Raw genomic sequence first — 6,000 nt, 5'->3', positions numbered from 1 at the left:
GAGCACATCAGAACCTATTGGTACTCTGTTATCTCAAGTACTGGAACGAACAACAGTGCCTGTAAAAATCAGGATGAGAAAGCAGACCTTCTCTACCACTGTGGTGAGTTAGTGCTACATTCCCATACAAGGCCTTCAACATGGTAGCTCCTCTCACTATGGAAAAGAAAATGACAATTGTCCCAGAATTAATATTGATATTAATAGGACATCCACCACCTCTTCACTTCTCAGAGACCCTGCATATGCATTGCTTCCCCGGCTCTTGAAGTCATATTCTGATGATCAGGGCTTGACAAATCGGCTTATCTACTCGCCCGTGGTGAGTAGATTTCAGCTGGTCGCCCCGTTCACCAGCAGTGCACGCATGCACAGTGCAGGTCTGGTGCATGCGCAATGCAGGGCTGGCGAGTGGGTTTTTGCCGTGGTCGTCGAGCCCTGCTGATTATACAAACCCAGATAGAAAATGATTCTACCTCAGCAGTGGTGGGCAACCTGCAGCTTAAGTAAGGTGACCAGAATGTGAAAATGTGCGAGGACGACACTGTGTTGACAAAAAAATCCATACTTGTATATGTATATAAATCATATAAATAAATGATCACGATATTAGTTGTCTTATAAGACAGACTTAAAAACAATCATATAACATTAAAAACATCAATATTTGTCACTCTAAGAAATTAAAATCTCAATCCATTTTTTATCAATTTCACGTTCAGTCCATTCATTGTTTCTTATTACTGTATATTATTATTTCTTCGTACTTCGTAGAACAATAAATTGTCATTTATTGTGATGCTAAATTTTTCTTTAATGAATAAAAGTGTTTCAAGGATTTTATTCCATTGAATTTCTTCATTCAGCAGAATCCAATCAAACACGTACACTGGTTTGTCATGCTTAGTCCAATTTTCTAGATATTCAAGAGCATTTTTATAAAAGCACATCGCCTCCCTTGTAAATTCTTTCTTCATTCCTGGATTGCTCTCTTGTAATTTGTTTAAATTAGTAATTATAACCAATGGAAGGAAGTTGGACTCAAGATGTGATTGAAGTTGCTCCTTTAATTGTTTAATATGCAATCCCACTTCTGTAGAAGTTATATATCTTTTTCAATACTTTTTATAACTGACTGGAACAAAGTTGCTTGATTGTGAACAAAATACAGAGTTCCGTCAGCAGATTCATTCTTTAAAAAGTTTTTCAAGATCAGTAGACATGAGTTGTAACTTTTGTTTTTTATCTTTTCCAAACTTAGAAAATATGATTTTAAAGGCTTGAGCAATTGCAACACTTGTTCAATGGCTGGCATTAAAGCTAACCATCTTGTCTTCGAATATCCCAACAGTTTTTTATATTCAACTGAGGCTTCTTCACAAAAAGTCTTTAATGATGTAACTCTTACAGTGAATCGTTCAAAATGTAAATAAATTTGAGGTATCACAACTTCAACATCGATGGACGTTAAGCTTGATGCTGTATTGATGGCATTAGATACAATATGGGCATTGCAACCGATTCCAATAATCCTTTTCCCAAGTAAATGCATCATATTCTTATGAACATTTTTATTGTCTTTGCGATTTACACCGCCAAAATTACAATAACTTTATCACACATCACAATAACTTTATCATTCAAATTATGATTATCCACTAGTTTTTTGATATGATTGGATATTATTTCAGATGTCTCACCATCAATTGCTTCCAAATTCAAAACTTTGATTTGATATCATTTTCAAAATTGAAGTAACGAACTAACACTGGATACAACTTTGTATCTTTGTGGTTTGAAGCATCCGAAAGAAATGTAACAAAATTAGTTTCATCTAAATCTTACTTCAAATTCTCTTGTGTGTAAGTTTGAAAAACGTTGCCTCTCCTTTAGTTCTGGCACAATGGAATTTTTTATTATAAAGTACTCTATTTGGTTTTGACGTACAGTCCATGCTCCGAAAACTTTGATTGTGCATCACAGTGTGGTACACAGTCAGACCTTCAGTAGCTGCTAAATTCTTTTTGTCTTCTCCAAATGATGTACTTCCTAAGAAGTCTGTAACTTTCTGCGACATTGATGCCGATGTTAAAGAATTTTGATGTTCGTTTGATGAAACATGCTTCGTTATGCTAGATCGGCCACCTACTGCCACACTGAATTCCACCGAACAGACAGTACACTTCACTAATGAATCATCTCTTGTTTCATCCACAATTCTGATGAAAGGAAATTCCTTTTTTTTAAATTCTCATTGAAATGGCATTTTCTTTTCTTCGATATTTTTAGGGTTAATTGTGTCAACTAAAAAATCACATTGACATTAAATTAAAATGGCTCAAAATAAACAATAACATTTTATAAATACTAAGTGAACTTTTACTGTATATTAAGCCTTTTAACAGAGGTTCAATCGGTTTTATAACTTACCGTCTTTTCTGACAAGTGCGCACGTCCAGCACTTCAATGGATGTGCGGATCAGCCAACTTTGCAGCAATGCTACTAGATTGCAGTATAATGATACTTCAAAAAACAGCGGGATATATTTTTTTGGCAAAGTAGTTCAAGGACATTTTTTTTCAAAGGAGGACAAAAGGAGGACATAATTATTGGGGAGAACAAGCCCCTCAAAAGGAGGACTGTCCTCCTCAAAGGCCCATCGGATTTTCTATGTGGCCCACGAGACATTTTGTTTACTATTACCTATGTGCAGAGTTGCCAGATTATGCTGGTTTCTGTCTGTGTAGTTTTTTTTCCTATCAGTATTACTAAAGTGATACTCATGTAAAGCAAGGGCACATAAAATGAGGTTCATGCTGATTGCACACAACATTGATTGTGATAGCTGTGCACTCTCTCTAAATCCAATCGAAGTGCTGCTATGGTTCAGTTGACACACCCTGAAAATTCTAAGTATGCAAGCACTGTTAGCAAAACTAACTTGTCCTGGGAGAGCATCTTGGTTACAACAATTTTATGGCCCACTCACGAGCCTGAGAATTCCAGTTCTTTTTCTCCTGCTCTTTTAGTACTCATGTACTTGACACACTCTTCACCCAAAGCTCATTTCAGAAATGAGTAAGTACTATTGTTTCACTCTGTTTAGAGATGGAAAAACAAAGGCACCTGTAAATTATAATTGATTTGTAGAATGTTGCATATCACATCAGAGGCAGACAGAAGCAAAGCCCAAATCTCTTGGTTCTTAGGCCTGTAAATAATTGCTATATAACCTCTGATCCACATGAGAATCAAAACTTTTATACACAAGACCATTTAAAAAAAAAGTTATTTAAAAGTATTTTCGAATAGTCTCTCATTCTTCTGAGATGGCAAATATGGCTTTTGAAAACTGTCCAAATATACCCCTCTACACTATTGTAATAATTTTTGCACAAAATATGGCTTGTGAGGTATTATCTGAAAACTATTAACTCATTTGTCCATGGTAAAATGTATGTAGCAACATTACCTGTAAAGTTATGAATTCCCTCTGTATGATGTTGTTTGTACATGTTCATATTCACATAGCCCTGACTAGGCAGAAGTTGTTAAACAGGTCTATTCTAAATAAAGAAATGTGTGTTTTCTAGGGATGTGAATGGTAACCTGGGTACACTGTGCCTGGGAGAAGCCCTGCTGACTACCAGCCCACACAGTGAGAGCTGGTAGTGCAATGCAGGGCTGGATGCAGCTGGGAGCTGGCAGCCCTGAGCAGAGTCCAGCTCTGCCCAGGATCATGCTTAGTTGGTGAAAATGGGTTAAAGGTTAGGTTAACCAAGCATGTAAGCAGTTAACTAATTAAATGGGATTTTACATCCTTAGTATTTACCTCAATTCATGTGACTGTTTATCCTGGAGGGGTCTGTGTTTCCATTTGTTTCACCAATGGGTTGCATATAATTTAGCAAGAGAGCTGAGTCACTGAAAAAACCTGCCTGAGAAGGTTAACTGTCAGTAGGAGTCACCATGAGCAGCAACACGGATAAAATGCAGGAACAAAACACACGGCCAGCCACCGGGGCGCTCACATGAAGTGTATGTACCCCATCATATGGGACTAGAAAAGGGAGGGACAAAATCACCCCAGGTTCTCTCTTTTCTTGTTTTACCCAAGAAGACAAAGGAACCAGCCTTTGGACAGTGAGAGGGATACTTACATTACAATGTATTTAACAATGTTGCTGGGAACATGTGTTAAGCATTTTTCCTTGAACAAAGTCTAGTTTGTTAAATTTTAGCTGCTAGAAAGAGTTTATCTTGGAACCATTTCTGCCTTTGATACCTTTCACTTGTACAAATTTAAAAGTTCTCTCTTTGTAGTTATATTAGTTTATTTCATTTTTTAATCAAATCCTACTTGCATAACAAGTCTACCAGGGTATGTCTACACTACCACCCTAGTTCGAACTAGGGTGGTAATGTAGGCAACTGGAGTTGCAAATGAAGCCCGGGATTGAATTTCCTGGGCTTCATTTGCATAAAGCCGGGCGCCGCCATTTTTAAATGTCCGCTAGTGCGGACTCCGTGTCGAACTAGGGTGGTAGTGTAGACATACCCCCAGAGATCACCCCAGCTCCAGCAGAGTCTCTGGTAGGAATCAGTCCTTCATGCACCACATAGAGGTTTTTCCTGAGGTATAGGTTCATAACACTTTTTGTTCAGAGCATTTGTAACTCTGGAAATCATCATTTATGCAGTTTGGGCTTCTGGGCTTGAAGCAGATGAGCAGTACACAATGGACCTCTCTCCAGCATGAACGTTCAAAAGGCTGAGTTCTTGAATAACTAGGACTCGACCAGATTCACTGTTCATTTTGGCAAATTTCAAGGAAATAGAATTTTAAAATCTGAAATTTCATGGTGTTGTAATTAAAGGGGTCCTGCTGACCCAAATGGGAATGGGGGATGAGGGGATCATAAGATTATTCTAGGGGTCTGCATACAGTGTTACTTCCATTACTTTTGTGCTGCTGCCAGGGGCAGTGCTGCCATTACAGCTAGGCAGCTGGAGAGTGGCAGCTGCTAGCTGTGAGCTCAACCTTGAAGTCATATCTGCCATCAGCAGCAGCACAGATGTAAAGAAGACATTGTATGGTATTGCCACTCTTACTTCTCAGCTGCTGCCTTCAGAGTTGGGCCTTTGGTCAGCAACTGCCACTCTCCAAGGCTACGTCTAGACTGGCATGATTTTCCGGCAATGCTTTTAACGGAAAAGTTTTCCGTTAAAAGTATTTTCGGAACAGTGCGTCTAGATTGGCACGGACACTTTTCCGCAAAAGCACTTTTTGCAGAAAAGCGTCCGTGCCAATCTAGACGCGCTTTTCCGCAAAAAAGCCCTGATCGCCATTTTTGCGATCAGGGCTTTTTTGTGGAAAACAAAGCTGAGCTGTCTACATTGGCCCTTTTGCGCAAAAGGACTTTTGCCCGAATGGGAGCAGCATAGTATTTCCGCAAGAACACTGACAATCTTACATGAGATCGTCAGTACTTTTGAGGAAATTCAAGCGGCCAGTGTAAACAGTTGGCAAGTTTTTCCAGAAAAGCAGCTGATTTTCCGGAAAAATTGGCCAGTCTAGACACAGCCCACATGCCCAGCTCTGAAGGCAGCACAAAACAAAGGATGCCAATACTGTGATTCCCCTGAAATAACTTGTAACCCTCTCCTGCAATTTCCTTTTGGGCCAGGACACAAAATTTGAGAAACGCTGGTCTCCGTCCTCTGTGAAATTGACGTACCAAATCAGATCTGTGCTCCATCTAATCTACTATCCTGTCTCTAACAGTGACCAGCATAGACTCTAAGACTAGACAAGTTCCAGAGCATCTCCAAAATAATTCCTAGAGGAGATTTTTTAGAAAAACATCCAATCATGTTTTCAAAATGGTCAGACAGCAAATTCACCCAATGTGTGGTAAATGGTTACTAGTGTTAGGCCACAGAAAATTGTGCCTAGGGTGGTTATGCTACGACAGACGGAGAAGAGTCAGCAAAGGGTT

Source organism: Pelodiscus sinensis, chromosome 4, assembly GCF_049634645.1.
Source record: "Pelodiscus sinensis isolate JC-2024 chromosome 4, ASM4963464v1, whole genome shotgun sequence".
Lineage (NCBI taxonomy): Eukaryota > Metazoa > Chordata > Testudines > Trionychidae > Pelodiscus > Pelodiscus sinensis.
The sequence above is the reverse complement of the archived record's forward strand: the minus strand, read 5'-3'. Positions refer to the sequence as shown.